General features: G+C 40.0%; 1 protein-coding gene across 1 annotated transcript in view; it reads right to left on the minus strand.

Moving 5' to 3' along the window:
- LOC114030826 (zinc finger protein 420-like) overlaps positions 1–21,398 on the minus strand; it is a 64,244-nt gene extending 42,846 nt beyond the window's left edge. Inside the window, exon 1 of the mRNA XM_027845731.1 lies at positions 20,998–21,398. The gene's annotated coding sequence lies outside the window, so the exon portion shown is untranslated. The remainder of the gene's footprint in view (positions 1–20,997) is intronic.
- Between the last annotated feature and the right edge of the window lie 443 nt (positions 21,399–21,841).

The following is a 21,841-nucleotide window of genomic DNA, read 5'->3' on the forward strand; positions in this document are numbered from 1 at the left end:
AGTCTGAAGCCATTCCAGAATACAGGCTCTTCCAGAATCTGCCCAAGCCATTGCCGAGCAATGATGAAATTCCTCAAGGTTAGTCCAGTTTGGTTGGTTTGATAAAATGGAGTCTCAGTCCATCTCCCCTAGTGCCTAGGACATAGCAACTGCTCAATTAATGCTTTTGAATTGAATTGAACTGATTGGAATCATGCTGCCATCATCTCTTTCAGAACAGATGTCTTCACCAAACAAAACAATGTCTAACTTGCATCCATTGCTATCCTTTTTCCAGGTATAGCTTAGCACACCAAAACTTGATTGCAACCAAAGGTTGTGAACTGTCCATGGTGATTATGCTAATAGGATTTACTCTGGGGTCATGCAGCACTTAATCACTGAATGGATACTACCTCAGACAAACTGAAATCTGGGAAAGACCTTAGCTTAAAAAGGCCAAGGTCTCCCACTGCATCTGGGTCCATCTTGAGTCTCCTGATTTTATCTTGTCACTCGACCCAGATTGTTCTGGAGGAAAGAGTGACTTTACACAGCCTTGCCTTGCTTAAGTCCAATTCATTTGCAAGTCAAGACATCACCATCCTGAGGTCATTGGTCCTCTTTGAGAAGGAAGGACAAACAACAATCTGTGAGAGGAAGTTTGTTGGAACAACAAAATCCTTATTATTAGGATAAAAAAACTGCAGATGGGCTCTTCATAAGGAGAATATTTCAAAAATTAGAAGTATCAAACAACTGAATCTATCAATTTTACTCAAGGAAGGCATCCCATTTTGAATCAAAGCTGGAGGCTGCTGAGCAAGAGCTGGTTCAAAGCTGGAACTGCCATACATATTACTCCAGGTGGAATTTCATCATTTCAATAATCAGTGGCCAGACAAATTCTCATAAAACTTGGATACTATAAACATACTTGCAAGCTGCCCCTCCCCAAACTCTACTCTGGCTGTTAGAGGTCTTAATTACTCAGTAAAACACTTCATTACTTTTGAATTGGACAACCTCTTCTTTAAGCAACTTCTTTCCCAGGGCTGATAAGATTTTCTGACCTTGCCCAAAGAGAAGATCCCAAAGCATTTGGTTAGTTCCCAAAGAACTGGGAGAATTTATAAGTCTTTTCTACTTTTCCTAAAAGGTAAGTTATTCTTTTTATTCTTTTTAAAACCAAATATATCCAATGATATATTTACCAGTTGTTAAACATTGTAACCACATTCTCCCACATTCTGTAAGAGTTTGGTTCATCATTTCATAGCATCTAGATCAAAAGAGAAGTTGATTTCTTAAGTATACAAATGCATCACCCTCTAGATATGATTTTTAAAATTAACCACATTTCTTAACAAATAGTTCCCCAAAATCACAAAAAATTTTGAAGCATAATAACAAAAGCAATATTACAGATTTAAAACAAATCTTTTGACAAGACAGATTTAAAACAAAATCTTGTTGCCAATCAAATGACATCAATTCAGTTGAATATATTTTCCAAGTTACCTTACAGAACACATTACTTTGTCCAGCAATGATTTTAATACTCTACACTAAATGGATCTCAAGCAAGATTTTTCCCATGTATAGTCAAGTACTTTTCAAATCCAAGGCAAATCATTCAACATCACAGTAACAAGTCTATCTTTCAGTCACTGATTTCAAAGAGTCCAAAGTTGCTCAGTTCTATGAAAACCTAAAATATTACCTAGGGAAAAAAGGCAGAGGTGACGAAGTTCTATACAATCAAAGCATGACCTGGAACTGACTGAGGTGCAGATCATGAGGTTCGTATTGCAAAATTTAGACCCAAATTGAAGAAAATAGGGGAAACCCTTCAGACCCTACTGATATGACCTAAATAACATTGCTAAATGGAGGTGATATATAAATTTAGGGGAAAAGATCTAGTAGATAGAGTACCTGAAGAACTATGGACAGAGGTTCTTAACATTGTTCAGGAGGAAGCAACTACATGTATTCCAAAGAAAAAGAAGGGCAAGAAAGCAGAATGACTGTCTGATGATGCCTTACAAATAGCTATGCAAAGAGTAAAAGAAAGGGAGAAAATATACCCAAATGAATTCAGAATTCCAGAGAATGGCAAGGAGAGATAGGAAGGTTTTCTTAAATGAGCAATGCAAAGAAATAGAAGAAAACAATTGAATAGGAAGGGCAAGAGACCTTTTCAAGAAAATCTAAATTATCAAGGGAATATTTCTTGCAAAAATGGGCTTGAGGACTTCAGGAGCCAAGATGGCAAGGGGAGGCAGTGACTTGCATGGGCTCTTCCAAATTCCCTTCCAAACAACCTTGCAATGATGCCTCAAAACCGATTTTGATGCAGTGAAGCAGAATAACAACCTAGGACAGCTTCAGGGGTGAGCTAGAAAGGTCTGTCTCACTGCAGAGGGAGGTAACTGCAGTGCAGTTAAGTGCGCAAGCCAGGGGCAGGCTTCACCCTAGGGTGTCATGGAATATTTTAAGAATCAGGAGAAACCTTGGGATTTCAGAGCAAAATTCAACCCATTTTCAGGGTACTATGCACAGTATGAGACTTGTGATGTCTCATGAGGCTGTGCCACTGGGAAATGTCAGCCCTTATTACTTAGATCCATGTGTTTAATCTGTATATTTTATATCTGTACCCACATATATGACCTCCAGGTGAAGGCCTTCCCACAATTACTGCTTTTGTAAGGCTTCCTTCCAGTGTCAATATTGTGGTGTCTAGTGACCTGCATCTTCCAAGAAAAGACAGGTCCTTATTGAGCACGTTCGTGTTTCTCTCCATGAAGAATCCTTGATGGAAATGAAGAGATGATCTCTGGCTGCAGACCTTTGCAAATGAGTTCAGGTAGGGGTTGTCTACAAGGTGAAATTTCTGATGTCTAACAAGCTCTATAGTTCATCTGAATGTCTTTCCACACTCACTATGGGAATACGGTTTCTATCTCATATGAATTCTAATGTGAAATGAGAGATGGATGACTTTAACCTGAACACTTTTCATATTGATTACATTAATGAGGTATGTCTTCTAGAATGGATTCTCTGATTTTATTGAATTAGAATAAAGCTTTTCCCCCTTTCTATTTCCTCATTCAGAAATCAGCCCCTGCAGGTGATTCAGCCAGCCTTGGAAGGGCAGGGCTGATGATGAGATGAAATCTTGGGCAAGACTTAGCCAACTGGCAAAGTTTAGATCTGACCAAAAGATAAAGAGATTTTAGTCTAGGTGAATCCTGGCCCAATCTGCTTTAGCCAGACAGGTCTGAGGGGAAGTGGATTCCCTCTTTTGTCCAGATTGCTTTAGGCAAGGGTGGTCTGGATAGAGCTAATTCTCTTGGTCCATAATTGAGTGATGAGTAATGTCCCCCAGCTCCTCATTAGAATAAGTCCACCTCTTGGTCAAAGGACATGAACAGGTAGTTCTCAGATGAAGAAATTAAAGCCATCTATAGTCATATGAAAAAATGCTCTAAGTCACTATTGATTAGAGAAATGCAAATCAAAACAACTCTGAGGTACCACATCACATCTATCAGAATGGCCAACATGACAAAACAGGAAAATGACAGAATGTAATGGAATATTATTGTGCTACAAGAAATAATGAACAAGCTGATTTCAGAAAAACCTGGAAAGACTTGTATGCTTTGATGCTGAGTGAAATGAGCAGAACCAGGAGGTTGTACGCAGTAACAGTCATGTTGTGTGATGACTAATATTGATAGATTTAACCCTTCTCAGTAATACAAGGATCTAAGACATGTCCAAAGGCCTCATGATGAAAAATGTTATCCACATCCAAAGAAATAACTATGGAGTTTTGATGCAGATCGAAGCATACTATTTGCTATTTTTTTCTTCTGTTCTGTTTTGTTTCCTCTTCCTGGTGGTTCCTCCTATTGGTTCTAATTCTTACTGACAATATCACTAATGTGAAAATATGTTTAATAAGAATGTACATGTATAGCCTACATCAGATTATGTGCCATCTTGGGGAGGTAGGTGGGGACAGATGGGGAGAAGAATTTAAAACTCAAAAGCTTATGAAAGTGATTGTCGATAATTCAAAATAAATTAATTTTAAAAAAATAGTAAGTTCACCTCACATTATAATATTCAGTCTCATTAATTTTTAATTAATCAGAGTTGATTTATGCCACTAAGTAACACTCACTTCTCTAAGGACATATAAGTGTTGCTATTCCTCCAAGATTCATCTTTAGTTTACAAAAAATAGCTAAATGACCATCCTTTTGTTAATTATTCATTAACCATAATTAATGAAATGTTTATGCAGAAATTACATCTCTTGACTTTTTCTTTCATCAGATTTGTATAGTAAGGTGAGAATGTACATAAAAAAGTTTTATCACATTAGGTTTCTCTCATGTATGGATTCTCTGATGTTCAGCAAGATTGGAGTTCACTCTGAAAGCCTTTCCACAATGATTACATTCATAAGGTTTCTCCCCAGTGTGGATTCTCTGATGTTGAGCAAGTTGGGAGTTTCATCTGAAAGCCTTTCTACAATGATTACATTCATAAGGTTTCTTGCCAATGTGGATTCTCTGATGTACGGAAAGAACAGAGGTACTTTTAAAAGCCTTTCCACATTGATTACATTCATAGGGTTTCTCTCCAGTGTGGATTCTCTCATGTTCAGCAGCACTGGATTTGCAACTCCAAGCCTTTCCATACTCATTACATTCATGAGGTTTCCTGTCACTATGAATACCGCAGGATAAGTGTTCACTAAAAGTTTCACCACATTCATGACACTCATGTGGTTTCTCTCCATTATGATTTTTTTGATGGTAAATAAGGGATGACTGTTGACTCAAGTCTTTCCCACAATGATGACAATCATAAGGTTGCTCTCCTATGTGGAATCTGTGAAATACAGCACAGATTTGTCTCCCAGTGGAGTCACAAGGACCATCACTCATGAAGCTTTCCTGGTGAGTCTCTTTCACAGAAATGCTTAGCTTTTCAGTAGTCTCTTTCATTTCAGGTCTAATCTCTCCTTCTGCAAGAAACAAACAACAAAACGCATATACAGACACATGTACACCCATATGTAATCATAATCCCTTCCCTCCATTGGGACAAAGCCTACTTCCCCAGGCTAAGAGAAAAGTCTTATAAGTTAAATGGACAGAATCAGTCATTTGAAAATGCCACTAGGTCACCTCTGCAGGACAACTTGACTTACAAAGAGCTTCATACACAATTACATTGGATCCTCAACCACCTGTGACACTGGCAGACCCAGGGCTTTCTTACTACATTCTCAAGTCAGGCCATGAGCTCAGAATGGCTGAGTGACCTGACCAACATCTCTGCAGCTGAGACTAGAACTCCAACCCTGCAGGTGGCCTGTTCTGTCCACAGAACCAAGCAGCCTTTCTCCATTACACTTACTTGTTTTTTTTTAAGAAAAGAATATTTTATTATTGCATGTTGACTTGTTCTCTCCCGTTCTTTGGGTCTTCCTATTCCCTGAACCACAACAATATTGAGATTAGGACAATTAATATCCCTACAATGGGGCTTTAAGTTCAAGGGAAAAGAAGAAGCAATCAATGTGGCAAACTTCACTGTGGCCTTATTTTAAGAAATTGCCACAGCAACCACCATCCTTGAGTAACCACCACTGTGATCAGTCAGCAAACTCAGATGATAGCTACCTTTTATTGCCAATAAGATATTTTTAAAGTATGTACATTTTTTTAGACATAATAGCATTGCACATGTCAGACAACAGTATGTTGTAAACAAAGCTTTTATATGCACTGAGAAACCAAAAATTCAGATGATTCACTTGATTGTACTATTCACTTTACTGCAGAGCTCTGGAACTGAACCTGCAGGTATCTCTGAGGTGTACTTGAAATTTTTCTTATTCTTGTTTTGATTTTCACTCTTTCCTCCCTAATTCTACTCTCCTTCTTAAACCATTACTAGCCTCACTCCTTGAATTTCCTTATATGCCACTGAACTAGATGTCTTTCCATTCACGAACACTCTCCTTGCCCTGGATCAGGTGAGACCAAGGACCCTCATCTGTTGCTTTTTCTCAAACCATCTCCATATTTGTATGCCAGATTGGCACCTCCTTGACAGCAGGGACTGGCTTTTCCCTTCCTAAAGCTTAGCGAGATGCCTAGAAAACTGGAGGGGCTTAATGCATGCTTATTGACTGACTGACTGGGCCCAAGGTTGACACCAGGCCCCAGCCTCTACCTCAGTCCTTGAATTCTGGTCTCTGTCTTATTTGGCAAATGCAGGTTCTGTCCTCGGTTCTGTTTCTGACTCTTTCTTACACCTTATCTCCTATAAAGAGCAACCTCTGCCTGGTTCTAACCCTGATGGCAACTCACCAGAGCGCAGTGAAGATCACAGACACTTCTTTTCAGGCCCCTGAGCATCTCACACTATATATGGGAGACTTGGAAGTTTCTACTTCCCACTTTCCCAAACTGAGAGTGGCTGCAACTCAATGAATCAGACCAATGATTCTCCAAGAATAGTCCAAAGTTTGAGCCTTAGAGATCAAGGGAGAAACACAGGTTGATGATTTATGTAAAAAGTACAACCCTGGATTAGTTCCAAACACATCAACAGCCTTTGCTACTACTTAGATGCTGCTGAATGGAGAGAGAGAAATCATAAAACCAAGTTGTCTGGGTCCATGCAAATTTAGGGTACATCATTTCGGTGTGGACCTCACTGTGGCAAGGCTATCCTTTGACATCTCCGTAATTGATTGTCTTGGAGTAGCCAGGTGGTGCAGTAGATAGGGTACTAGTTAGAAAGACTCAAGTTCAAATCTAGCCTGACACACCTATTAGCTAAGTGACCCTGGGCAAATCACTTAGGCCTGTTGGCCTCAGTTTCCTCATCTATAAAATGAGCCTGAAAAGGAAACAGCAAATCATTCTAGTTTCTTTGTTGAGAAACCCCAAATGGGATCATGAAGATTCAGAAATGACTAAAATGACTGAAAATCACATAAGTGGCTCCCTATGTCATTCACCACAGCAGCTTTTCCAATTCTTTTCATTCTTTCCCAACTGTCCCTTATTGCTCACTCCCACTGACCACCCCCCACTCACTTTTTCAGCAGAGAAACTGGCCTATTTTTTCATTGAAAAAGATGAATACTTATCAAGACCTACCTTATCTTCCTCATTTCCCATAAATCAAGTGCCTTTTTTTCCTTGTTGATACCACAATAAGATGAAATGGTCCTCTTTCTGCTAGCTAAAGCAAACTCCTTTCCATGTGTAAATCATCCCATTCTAGTACCATCATCTTCCTCAATATGCAGCCTCTCCAGCACCCCTTTTTTTCCACTACTTTTCAGTCTTTCCCACACTAATGACTCCTTCCCAACTGCCACAAATAAAACCATTTCTCTCTAATCCTCAAAATACAGTCACTTGATCCATTTAACCCAAGAGATATTTTCTAACGTCTTCCTTCCATTTCTTGGCTAAACAACTGGAGAATCCCATTTACAACTGCTGTCTCCAACTCCTTTCCTCTGCTTTCTGTGCAGTCTAGCTCCCAATATCATTGTTCCACTGAAATTCCTCTCTCCAAAATTACCATAAATCTCAAAGTTTCTAAATCCACTTGCCATATGTTCATCCTCATCCTTCTTGCCTCCTATGCAGCCTTTGACAGTCAATCACCCTACTCTCTCTCACAAACACACACACACAAACTTTGAGTGACAGTCCTCTCATTGTTCCCTAAACCAAACTCATTCTCTTTCCCCCAACCCTCCCATCTTCCTATTTTCCTAATGCCCTCCAAGGCATCCTCCCAGTAGTGCAGGCTTATAAATGAGATTCCATACACTCCTCACTGACTCACACACACTCCTAACCACCACATTCGATCTGCTGCAAAGTGCTGTGATTCCACCTTAGTAACATCTCCCCCATATACCCCTTCTCTCCCAACGGTGCCACTGTCTTGGTCCAGGCCCCAAACACCTCACACCTGAGTTTCTCCAACAACCTGGTCCTTGCTCCAGCTGCCTCAAGTCTCTCCCCAGTCCAGTCATTCCTCCACCCACTGATCAAACTTCGTCTTCCTAAATAAAGTTCTTGACTCACCATGTCCTCATGTACTCAACAACTTCCTGTGACTCCTAAGGTAAAGGATCAAATATAAAATCCCCCCTAGGGCTATTAGTCACCTACCCCTTCTTTCCCTAGCCCTCTCCTACTCTTCTAATTTTCTTTCACCTTATATTCCCACCAAACATGTTATAATCCAGTGGTCTGGGCCTCTCTTAGGAGGCCCATGAACAGGACACTCCATCTCATGATTCTGTGGGATTTCCAATGCCATCCCCCTGCCTCAAAGGCTTGCCCTGGCTTCCCTGAAGCCCCAGCTACAGCCCACTGTCCACAATAAGCCTTTCTGGTCCTCCTTCACTCTCTCAATGAGCTCCAATTTATCCTGACCATAACAGGTTTCTACATTGCTGTTGGCGTGTGGTCTGCCCCGCACAATTGAGCTCCAGGAGAGCAGGGAATGTTCCTTGTATCTCTTTATATCCCTGGTGCTTAACAGAAGGTCTGGCACATAGCAGGCATTTAATAAGTGTTCATCGTCTTGCAAAAAGTCTAAGAAAGAGCCCATATTGGAAAGCCTAACCCCTTTTTGCACTTCAAACAATGACTATTTTTAGGATCATAGATTAATTACTGGGAGAGAGCTTAATTGCCATGGTGTCCAACTTCCTCATTTTACAAAAGAGGAAACAGACTCAGTGGGATTCAGTGACTTGTCCAGGGACACTTCTAAAAGTGTCTGAAAAAGAATTCCATGTCAGGTGTTCCTGCCTCCAAATCTAGCACTTGCTTTGCCACAACACCTAGAAGCCTCTGGTAATCACAGCTCTCTTACACCTGCTTTCACCTCACTCACCTGGACAGCAGCTCCTCAGGCCTTCTTGCTCCAGCATCCATGGTGCTTCCCTTGCCTCAAAATAAGAAATCCAATATGCTCTGGGAACTGGAAGCCCTGAGTATGGGGAATCAGGGATGAGCATAGAGAAAAACTTGTCATTTAGTTCTCCTTACAGAAAACAGTTTACATACAAGGCTACTCCCTTGAGAATCACTCCATCATGTTCACACAGAACAGGATTATTCTCCCGTTAATGCTTGTAATGGGAGGAAAAAAATACGATGTGCCAGATCAGCCTCGAGCTCCAGCAAAATGGACCTGGATGAACAGCTTCTGCCCTCTCCCCTGCCCTGCTCCTCACTACCAGAAACCCATAAGAACCTTGTTACTGTTCATGCAGGGAGTCATTGCCTCTGCTGGTAAGATTCTCCTGCCAGGGAACTCAATGAACCTTAGTCAGTCTGATCCCGGGCTAGTCTTATTCCTGCCATTGACAGGGGCATGCAAGCAAAAAGCACAGGATGAGTCCCACAAGTCCTTAAGCATGGTTTCTATAGCATTTATTTTGGTAGCTTTGGGGATAGGTGGAGGAGAAGATCATGGAGCCAATTTACAATCAGAAAATTTGATCTTGGTGCACCTTTGTCATAGGATGGATGGACTCCCTGCATGGTTCCCATTATCTAGAAATTAGAGGCAGCTGGAGTACAGTGGAGAGAACCCTGGGCTTGGACTTAGGAATGCCAGGGTTTAAATCTAGCTTCAGATAGTTACTACCTGTGTGCCTCTGGAAAAGTCACTTAACCTGTTCCCTTTAGTTTTCTCAAATGTCAAATGGGGATAATCACATTACCTAATAACATAATGTTGTAAAGAAAGCACTTAGTACAACAGCTGGTGAACAGCAGGTGGAGAGATACACTTACTCCTTTCCCACTATCTGTGCTGGAATGTGGAGGTGATGTAAAGGAAGATGAAGGACAAATGTGTCATGTTAGGCACAACTAGGAGCTGTCAGGTACAAACCAATGTTTCTCAAAAAGAATATCTTAAGTGATTGGGCCATCCCAAAGAGGAAAGGGTTGCAAGGAAAAGCCACCTGAGCACTTTTCAGAGATGTGGCAGACAAAATTCATGTCCAGGGAGAGGTTGGACTAAATAATCCATGGGATTGGTTCTATGTCTGAGATGTTTCAACCCTGATCCGATCTTTGACCTCAACCTACCCAGAATTGGCAAGAGACAACTTCAGGAGCAACAGGGAAACCTTCATGTTATCTTCACACAACATACTGACCTTTTATAGGAAAACCAGGCAGCAGGAGGTCCTTGTCTCTTGGACACAAGAGACCAGCATTTTTCCTTTTCTAGTAATTGATAAATTCTCCAAAGCCAGCATACTCAGGAATTAAAATATTCTCTTGATAGCAGACTCAGAGCTGCCAGAGGAAATGTCCTTATCCGGGAACAGAAGGTTCTGGGCATTCTCCAGCATGACCTCCTTGTACAACTCCTTCTGAGGATGGTCTAAGAGGACCCACTCCTCTGGGGTGAAGTCCACAGCCACATCCTGGAATGTCACCAACTCCTAAACCATCAAATGTCACAAGATTGAGAGATGACAGACTCCAGAATTCATGCAGTCTAACCCTCATTAAGCGAGAGGAGAAAACTGAAGCATACAAAGGGGATTTACCCAAAAGTCATATCCTTGTTGAGTATCAGAGTCAACACTAAAAACCATCATTATGAAGAGCTCAATGAAATATTTAGTAAAGTATCTGATATGATCAGTTGGAATAAAGTTGAGAAATGTTTTACTATGAAATGTGTCTCTCTATGGAGTCTGGGTCAAAGTGTGTGTTTTATCTGTGAGGTAGAAGGATCTGTGGAGGAGAAAGAGAGAAGATGATGTGAAATTTCTTCCTTATCAGAACTGATAAAAAGCATTATATTATGAAGAAAATTCTGTGAAAAGTTTGTGAGAAGCTGGCAAGTATATTGTATTCAGGGGGAGAGTGGGGATTTAGGTTTCACTGTAGAAAAGAGACAAAAGAAAAAGGAAAGATCTAGTTAATTTCCTGAGAGGCTCAAACAAAGTCTTACCTAGATAAAACAGGAAAAAGGATTCCCACGACATGCTTATTACAATCTGGACTGAGCTGAGGGATAGGAGACTTTCCAGCCAAGTGAAGGAGAGTTATCTGTTGTTACAATGAAGGCTCAAGGCTACCCTGGGTATGATGTGTCATGGGCAAAACATCTTATGCCTTCACTTTATGACTGCTTTCATTTGTGAAAAACATAGATTTCTTTATTACAATACTTAGTTACATAGTTGGTCATTTTTGTTGTTCTTTGTGCTCTAAGAGGACAAAAATGACATCACTATGTCAGGGTCAACGTACAGTGTGTCTGACCACAGATGACCTAAGAGAGCCCAGAACGCTCTACCACACATTGGGGACAAATAGTCCATGTGAACATTTGGAGTGCAGATGGCTCCAAATTTGCACATCTCACCATTACTTTGAGCTACTGCAATTCTGCTTTGCTAGCACAATACAGTACATTCTTTGATGTGGGCTGGCCATGCTGGGTGGTCCTTTGCCAGTGTCTCCCATGTCTCACAATTGATTACAAAATTCTTCAGAGACGCCTTGGGAATGTCCTTGTATCACTTTCTTCTGACCACCTTGTGAGCACCTTCTTTGCATAAGTTCTCCATAAAATAGTCTTTTAGGCAAACATACTTTTCACATTTGAACAACATGGCCAGTCATCAGAGTTGTGCTCTCTGCAGTTGAAGGTGTAGGCTTGGCAATCTAACCTGAGAAAGGACCTCAGTATCCAGGACCTTATCTTGCCAGGTGACCTTCAGAATCTTCCTAATACAATTCAAATAGAAGTGATTCAGTTTCCTGGCACAGCACTGCTATACTGTCCAGCTTTCACAGACACACAACAATGAGGTCAGCACAATAGCTCTGTAGACCTTCAGTTTGCTATGCAGCCTAAAACCTCTTTTCTCCTACACTTTCCCTGGGAGTCTCTCAAACACTGAGCTCTCTCTGGCAAAGCTAGGAGTCAACTGTTAAAATTAGTTATCTGAAATAGTACATAATCTGATGTACAAAACTTGTTAGTAAACAATGATTTAATTGTAACAGTTGACAGGTTATCTCTAAGTAAGGTCAACTAATTCCTCAGTAATTTGTGACATAGATGTGATTTACAGAGCTTATTTTTATAAGAGAAGAAAAAAATTACAACAATCTTAGGAAACATATTTTGAACATAATTCAATTGGACAAGACAGGTCATCTGACTACTTATTCCTCCCAGGTTTTCTTGACCCAGATTCATCCTGTGTTTATCAACCTGTCTGTCAAAGTGAGAATACCCCAGAAGTCCTTGCTCTGCAGCTGTTGAGTTTTCTAACCAAAAGTACTATTTTAAAGGAGCTTATAATTTGCAGAAAGATTGCAAAAGAGGGCTTTGTGGTTTGTACTAAGGAGTCACACTCCATCCTCCAGCTACCAGAAAGATATTTGGTAAAGAAAGACTTGAACAAAAGAAAAAGAACATAAGAAAGAAGGTGAAAAATAGCATTTTTCAGTCTGTATGCAAACAATATCAGTTCTGTCTCTGGAAGCAGAGAGTATGTTTCAACACTAGTCCTTTGGGATTTTCTTGGATCATTATATTGCTGAGAGTAGCTAAGTCATTCTCAGTTCTTCACTGAACAATATTGCTGTTACTATGTATAATGTCCTCTTGGTTCTGTTCACTTTACTTTCCATCAGTTTATGTAAATCTTTCCAGGTTTTTCTGAAATCATCCTCCATGTCATTTCTTACACTACAACACATTATAATCACATACCACAGATTGTTTACCCATTCTCCAATTGATGGGCATCTCTTCAATTCCCCATTCTCAGCCACTACAAAAAGAGCTGCTATAAATTTTTTTATACAAACAGGCCCTCTCCTTTTTATTTTTATGTCTTTGGGTTCTAGAACTTGCAGGGGTACTGCTAGATCAAAGGGCATGCACTGTTTTATAACTCTTAGGGTATAGTTCCAAATTGCTCTCCAGAATCATTGCATCACTTCATAACTCCAACAGTGCATTCACGTCCCAGTTTTTCCACATCCCCTCCAACATCCATCATTTTCCTTTTTCATCATATTAGCCAATTTGATAGGTATCAGGTGGTACCTCAAAGTTATGTTAACTTGCATTTCTCTGATCAACAGTGATTGACAGCACTTTTTCATATGATTTTAGATAGCTTTAATTTCTTATTCTGAAAATTGCTTGTTCATATCCTTTCACCATTTGTCAATTGTGGAATGACTTGGACTTTTATAATTTAGACTCAGTTCTCTATATATTTAAGTTCTGTATATATTATCAGAGATACTTGTTGGAAAAAAAAAATTTCCCCAATTCTCTGCTTTCCTTATAATTTTGGTTGCATTGGTTTTGTTTATGCTAAAACTTTTCAATTTTATATGATCAAAATAATGTTGGCCTATATCTAGTTTGTGCCATCGTGTTTTCCAATTTTCCCAGCAGTTTTGGTGAAATAATGAATTTTTGTTCCAAAAGCTTAAGATCTTTGGGTTTGTCATATACCAGATATGGGTATACCAAATAGGTATAGATATCATATAGCAGACAGGGTCACTTACTATAAGGTAATTTATACCTAATCTATTCCACTGATCCACCACTTTATCTCTTAGCCAGCACCAGATTGTTTTGACAATTATGACTTCATAATACAGTTTGAGATCTGGTATGACTAGACTTCCTTCCTTCATTTTTCCCCCCATCGATTACCTTCATATCCTTGACCTTTCGGAGAACCTCTATTTTCTTGGTGTTATTATCAGGCCAAAATTAGCACAAGGATCAGAGAATCAATCCATATGCTGCTATTTAGTTACACAGAAATAAGAGTAATTGTGGAGGGTTCCTTCATACATTAAAAAAGCAAAATCTAATTAATGTAGGGTGTATTTCAGCTAATTCATGAGAAAGATATTGACAGTTTCTTCAAGAGAAGTAAAAGATCTAAACATACTTTGAGAATTCTGCAAACTTGGGAGGACAAAAGTCAAGATAATGGACCATATACAAGAGGTTGGTCAAATATGAAACTGCCTTCATACTTAGGAGCAGTCATCTATAATTCAATCTGCTTCATGCACAATGTGTGTTTGGCCAATGTGCTAGGATATGATTCACTTTATCAGAGATTCTGATATTTGGGAACAATTCTCCATCATATGTATAAAATTGTTCTTTACTTTTTTATCATTGTAATTTCTTCTTAAAAACTTGACTGATATATCACCTTTCACTTTCTTAGTTCTATCATTTTATTTGGGAACAATTACAGTATTTATAAATCTTTTACAATTTGAGATTCTCAAGAATTTATAATTCTTTTTTTTTAAACTGGGGTCTCTTGCGTCACAATTCTTCATTGCATAATATTCATCATGTGGGCTTTAACTGCAGAAAAGGAAGTCCTCATATTGAATGATAATTGATCTCTGATTCCCTAACTCACACCTAACAAAAACTATTCCAAATCTCTTTCTTTTACAGGGTTGCCACCTCCATCTCTCACCACCAACCTCCATTTAATGAGAAAGATATCTCATCTCTCCCCTGACTCAATATCTTTGAGACTTCTCTGACTGACTGCTCCATAGTGCCTCTGAACTGGGGTACCTTCTCACTCCAACTCATTTTCATCATTTTTTATGTTTGTCTTCCTCTGTTAGACTGTCAGGTCCTTGCACGTAAGTGAGTTCGAAAAGCCATCAGGAGAAAGACTTTCAAATACAATGGAAAGGATATTGAAATATGAAAGACTATTCCAAACCCACTAGAAATAAGGAGGGCAGTAGAAGAATGCATTCCAGAGAGCAGTGAAACACAGTATGCAGCCCAGGGAGATACATCCTGCAAATATGAATTTAGCAATGTGGGACAAAAAGTGGATGTTCAATGATGAAAAAAAATTATCAAATATTGTTAGAAAGAAAATCAGAACTGAAGACATTGTTTGTTTCCTTGTGCCCCATGGAACTTTTTCAAAAATTAATCATGGATTAGGGCAGAAAGATACTGCAAACAAATGTAAAAATAGGCAGAAATTATCAATATATCATTTCATTCCATAATAAAATAAGAATGGAAATTGGTTCAGGGACAAGAAAAGATTCAAACTCAAATGGAGATTTAACAATGATGTTGACACTTTCAATACTATGGTAATGAAATTATGGGGACAGCTAGGGGGCAGAGTGGATAGAATGTTGAGCCTGGAGTCAAGAAAATCTGACTTCCAATTTGGGCTCAGATCCTTGCTAGCTGTGTGTGATGCTGGGCAGGTCAGTTACCTCTGTTTGCCTCAGGTTCCTCAACTGAAAAATGATCTAGAGAAAGAAAAAGAAAACTACTCCAATATCTTTGCCAAGAAAACCCCAAATGGGGTTACAAAGCATTGGACATGACTTAACAACAGCATTAATAACAATAACAAAATTATGAAGGAGATATTTTACAGGGCTGAAGAAAATAACAAAATTCATTTGGAAAAACAAAAGACCTACAATAATATCAAGGGGAATGATGAAAAGAAGTGAGGATACAGAGGGAAGGGAACTTCCAGACCTCAAACTGTAGCATACAGCATTGGTCATCAAAACCATGTGGGATTGACAAAACAAAAAAGAGATAAACGAATGGAACAGATTAAGCAAGGGAAATTCAGAATCACTAGAAATAAGTAAAACTCAATGTTTCATAATGTGAGAAACAGATTACTTAGGGTAAAACTCCTTATTTGGTTAAAAGAACTGGTGAGAAAAATGGAAAGCAATCAGGAAGGAAATTAAGATTAGATCAACACCTTAACAGTACTCTACAACACATTTTATATGGTATTTTCTTGGCAAAGAAATTATTGAGGAAAACAGACCTGATATCTTACAGCCAGAGAGTAAAATAGAAATGGAAAGAATCCACCAATCACCTCCTAAAAAAGATCTCAAAATGAAACCTCCCAGGAACATCATAGCCAAATTCCAGAGTTCCCAGGTCAAGGAGAAATAAATATAAGCAACCAGAAAGAAGCAACCTAAATGTCATGAAGCCACAGTCAGGCTAGTGTGAAAGTTAGTAGCTTTTACATTAAAAAAATCAGAGGGTGTGCAATATGATATTCAGTAAGACAAAAGAACTAGGATTATGACCAACCATCACATACACAAAAAAACTGTATAATTCTTCATGGGAGAAAAAAATGGACTTTTAATAGAGAACAATCAAATATTCCTAAGGAAAAGAACCAGAGCTGAACAAAAAATTTGATCTTCAAATACAAGACCCAAGAGAAGCATCAAAAGGTAAACAGGAAAGAGAAAACAGAAGAGATTCAATAAGGTTAAATTCTTTCTATTCCTACATTGGAAGATGATACCTGTAACTCTTAAGACTTTTATGATGATTAGGGCAATTAGAAGGAGTATACATTGACAGCATACATTGACTATGATGGGATGATATTCAAGAAAACACAGTTAAGGAGTGAGAAAGAGGTGAATTATCTCACATAAAAGAGGCAAAGAAGAGCTATTATAGTGAAGGGGAAGATGGGGGTGGTGGGAATGGAGGGCTTGAGCCTTACTCCTTTCAAAATTGGCTCAAGGAGGGAATAACATACATGCTGAGATGGGTATAGAAATCTATCTCAGACTATGGGGAAGTAAAAAGGGACAAGGATAAGGGCGGAGGGACTGATAGAAAGACGGGCAGATTGGGGGAAGCATTGGTCAGAATCAAAACCCTGGTGAGGAGAGACAGGATAAAAGGTGGGAGAAGAGACAGGCAGAGAGACAGAGAGGGACAGAAAGAGAGGGAGAGAGATAAGGGGAAACAGGATGGAAGGAAATACAGTTAGTTATCATAACTATAAATATGAATGGAATGAACTCACCCAAAAACTGTATCACTAGATGTAAAATGGATAATTTTGACTGTATTAAATTAAAAAGGGTTTTTTGCAGAAACAAAATCAATGCAACCAAGATTCGAAGGAAAGCTGACGATTGGGAAAAATATTTACAACAATTATCTCTGATAAAGGCCTAATTTCTCTAATATACAGAACACTGAGTCAAATTTGCAAGAACACAAGTCATGACTCAATTAATAAATGGTGAAAGGATGTGCACAGGCAGTTCAGACAAAGAAATCAAAGCTATTTATAGTCATAGAAAAATTCTCAAATGCAAATTTAAACAACTCTGGGTTACCACCTCACATCTATTTAATTGACTAAGAAACAGAAAAGGAAAAATAATAAATATTGGAGGGAAGTAGGAAAACTGGGACAATAATGCACTGTTGTTGGATTTGTGAACTGATCTAACCATTCTGGAGAGCAATTTGGAACTATACTCAAAGGGCTATAAAACTGTGCATACCCTTTGACCCAGCAATAGCATTACTAAGTCATCCACAAAAGACTTTAAAAAAATTATTCTATACATTATGACTAATGTGAAAATATGCTTAATATGAACATATAAGTAGAGCCTATATCAGATTGCCTGTCATCTTGGGGAGTGGGGAGGAAAGGGAAGGAAAGAAAGTTTAAAACTCAAAATCTTATGGAAGCCAATGGTGAAAACTAAAAATAAATAAATTAATTATTTTTAAAAAGATTTTTAAAAAAGAGAAAAGGACCTATGTAATAGCTCTTTTTGTGGTGGCAAAGAGTTGGAAATTGAAGAGAAGGCCATTAATTGGGGAATGTCTTTACAAGTTGTAGTATATGAATGAAACAGAATACCATAGTGTTATAAGAAATGCCAAGCAGGATGATTTCAGAAATACCTAGAAAAACTTCCATGAATTGATGCAGAGTGAAGTAAGCAGAACCAGAAGAATACTGTGCAAGGTATACTATATGATGAACCATGAATAACTGAGCTATCCTCAGCAATACCATTATTTAAGACAATCCCAAAGGACTCATGATGAAAAATGCAATTCCCCTCCATAGAAAAACTAATTGAGTCAGAATGCAAACCTAAATCATACTATTTTTCACTTTCTTTCTTTCTTTATGGTTCAAGTTTTCTTTCACAAAATGACTAATATGGAAATGCTTTACATGATTGCTTATGTATAACCTGTTTCTGATTGCTTACCATATGCAGGAGAGGTAAGAGGAAGGAGGCAGGTAGAGAATTGTGACCTCAAATTTTAGGAATAAAAAAAATGTTTTTTTATATGTAATTGGGGAAAAATGAAATACTATTTAAAAAAAGACTAATTGTCAATGGCAACTAGGTGGCACAGTAGATAGAGCTCCAGGCCTGGAGTCAGAAAGATCCAAGTTATAATTTAGCCTCAAACACTAGCAATGAGACCCTGGGCCAGTCACTTAAGCATATTTGCCTCAGTTCCTCCTATGTAAAATGAGCTGGAGAAAGAAATGGCAAACGATTCTAATATCTCTGCCAAGAAAATGCCAATGAGTATCACAAAGAGCCAGACATGACTGAAGCAAATGAAAAACAAATAGTCGTTCCCCAATAGATAAATGGTCAAAGGATAGGAACAAAAAATTCTCAAAAGAACTGCCAAGTATTCCCAACCACATGAAAAAAGGCTCCAAACCACTAAGAGAAACATAAAAACCAAACCAGCACTGAGGTTTCATCTCATATTCTGCAAAATTGACAAAAATGACAAATAGCAGCAGTCAATGTTGGAGGAGTTGTGGGAAGATGGGCACATGAATACAACTTTGATGGAGCTATGAAATGGTAGGAGATCATGAAGATCTGAGTTCAAATTCTGCCTCAAACACTTACTAGTTATGTGATCCTGGTTGGCAAGTCACTGAAACTCTGTTTGCCTCAGTTTCCTGAACTGTGAAATAGAGAAGAACACCTACTATACAGGGTTGTTCTGAAGATGGTCAAAAGCAGATTTTCAGGAGAAAGTAAGTCACTCCATTATGTCTTTGCCTTTGAGCCTGATAGCTCATTGATGAGAACTAAGTGTCTTTTTCAGTATCCCCCTTTCCCCTATTGGAAAAGAAAACTGCCAGAACTTTGAATAGTTCCCAAACTCAGTCCTTTCCTATATCCTCTCTAACAAGGGAAGTAGTAGGTGCTTAACAAATGCTAATCAATTAACAGCTAAAGAAGGTATCCCTTTCTTTGGCCTGGTCCCAATAACTCTGGTAAGGGTCTTTGAACATGTGAATGTGACCCAGAAGCTGACTTCACCTGTTTTCTTGAGTTGCCATATTTTCCCAAAAACACTGGACCAGAGGATGCAGGATGCCAGGAACATCCCAAGCCCCAGCTCACAGTATTTGTCCCTTTTAACCCTCACTGCCCTCTCAGTGTGCCCTTGAAAGTCAAACCAGCTATGAAGACAGTGAATGTGCACCAGACATTTCAACTGTTTGTGCAGCTCAGACCCTGGAGGATAAGCAGAGCATCTTGTCAAGGTCTGGCAGGGAGAGCTTGGCCAAAAAATCAAAGGGGAGGGGGAAGCAGTTCTATGGATATGAGGAGGAGGGGTGCTAGGCATGCATAAAGGAGCATAAAGACAGGACCTCTACAGAACAGGAATGAGTGAAGTGGTCATCCTTGTGTCTCAGGAATCATAAGGGAAAATTTAACAAAATAAAATGACACTGGTAGGGAAGCAATTAGGGGGTTGGAAGGTGGTTAGTGCTTGTGATGCCAAAGTGCCATGAATCAATTCAAAATATAGAAGGAGAGAATGGGGTGGTATTGTTACTACTGTTTTCAATTTCCTGCCCATTTTTGTAAAGAAACAATCCATAGGTAGGGGATTGCCAGCCTCATAGACTATCCTCTTTGTCTGTGGAAATGGCCTTTTTGTTGAGGTTGGTAAAGTCTGTAGACAGAGTACACTCACCTGAGGTAGGGGTCTACAGCTCCCAGGGGCCATTCCTTCTGTCTCGTGGCTCCCTGCTTGGGCCAGGCCTTGGTCTTCAGCAAACTGAGCTGAGGAGGGAGAAGGATTCCAGGGCAGGAGGCTAGCCTATAGGAATTTACAGAGGATGAGGCCCTGCCCTCAGGGCAGAGAATGCAACTTACAGGTTGGATCAGGCTTGGAAAAGATAGCCAAAGCCTCTCCAACTCCTTCTCTTCTGTCCCTTTCCTTTCCCCCATTCTCCTTCAGAGAACCAAGAGGCAGAAAGAGCTTGGAATCCAGATGGGATGAGACCAGTCAGAGCCTCAATGGCTCCTGAATCTGTGATCTCCCTCTGATGGGGTATGGGACCTGGACCCCAAAAGAGCAACGCTGCTCCAGAACTTTCCCACACATCTCCACCTAGATACTCAATAATTCTTTCAACTGTCCTTTCATTGTGGCCCCTTCCTTGTCTGTTATCTATGGATCATCCCCAGCTACTCCCCACCCCTTATCCCCATCGAGACCCCTTCTCTGTTACCTCTATATCACTCCAAGCTATTTACCTGCCCTAGATCCCAGCCCAAATCTTCCCACAATTTTTTACCCTACAAAAAAGTTAGTCTTGCCTCTACCAAATGCACAGATTCTTAAAATCTGCCCGTTTCTATTGGTGACACAATAAACTTTGTCTCTGTCTGAAAGAAGGCTTGAGTAGCCCAATTCTTTTGAAGTAGATCCACGCCCTTTATCCTTGCATTTCGGGGTTCACTCAAGCCTTTCACTCAAGACAGGATTCCTGGGTCCCTGTGGATAAGGTTTCAATTTTGGGGAAAGGTGACCCAAGTTTAAATTGGGGGGAGGGTGACCCCACACTTATGGGGAGTGATTGGGAGTCTGGAAAAGAGTTAGCAGTGAGAACCTTGCCCAGTAGCCAGGGTAGGGACTGGGGATTGCTCCAGGTGGACCTGAAGGGCGCTCACCACATGGTCAGGGGACAAGGATGAGACCCAAGAGTACAGAGTCAGCAGAAGCCAGCAGGTCTGTCAGGGGTTAGCTCAGACCTACCTGGGACCTGCCCCCACAGAGCTGGTGTCCAGAAGGCACAGATCTAGGGTCCAAGTGAAGGCCGTGTGATCTCTGCTCTAAGGGAAGGCAGAGAGATCTCAATTCCGAGGGAAGAAGGCAGAGATCTCGGTTGCAGGGAAGGCGGAAATAGTTCAGCGGCAAGGGAAGAAGGCAGAGCAATCTCAGGACAAAAGTTCCTGTTTTCAGCCAGCCCACTCTGGGAGGGTCCTCCCACCCTCTGCCCAGCCTCTGAGGCCTCCAGGAAGCGCTGTTTCTTCCAATCACACCCAGGGCCAAGTGATAGGGTCCCGTTCTGCCTCTCCTCCACAAGCTCTGCCCTTCATCACCCGAAATGCCTTAGCCACTGGAATGAGCCCTCTTCCGCCCTAGACTCCTCCCAGGCCTCCAAACTCCACCCCAGAGCTCCTGTTCCACCTGAGCCACCACCCACCAGGCTAGTGGTCTCACAGAGCTCCTCCTCCTCCATGCCTCCATCATCACATTTCTTATTGGAGGAAAGATTCATGACTTTAGGAGGTGGAAGGGGGAGAGCACGGAAGAGACAGCCTGCAGAATTCCAGACAAACAAGTGATTCACAGCTAAACAGAGTTTAGTTTCAGAATGGAGGTTGTTCACAAAATGCAATCAGTTTCGTTAGCACATTTCTCCTATTTTAAATTAGGTTTGTTAGGAATAACTTCTACAGAAAAAACAAAGACTCCCGAGGTAGATGAGGCAAGCTCATTTATTATATGTTCTCCCAAGAAGCAGTTGTGCTGCTAGAGGCAGACACCCTACAGAAGGGAAAGCAAGCTATTTATATTTATATTTATATATTCCTGT

The sequence above is a fragment of the Vombatus ursinus genome, unplaced genomic scaffold, assembly GCF_900497805.2.
Source record: "Vombatus ursinus unplaced genomic scaffold, bare-nosed wombat genome assembly UNPS02015016.1, whole genome shotgun sequence".
NCBI classification, from domain to species: domain Eukaryota; kingdom Metazoa; phylum Chordata; class Mammalia; order Diprotodontia; family Vombatidae; genus Vombatus; species Vombatus ursinus.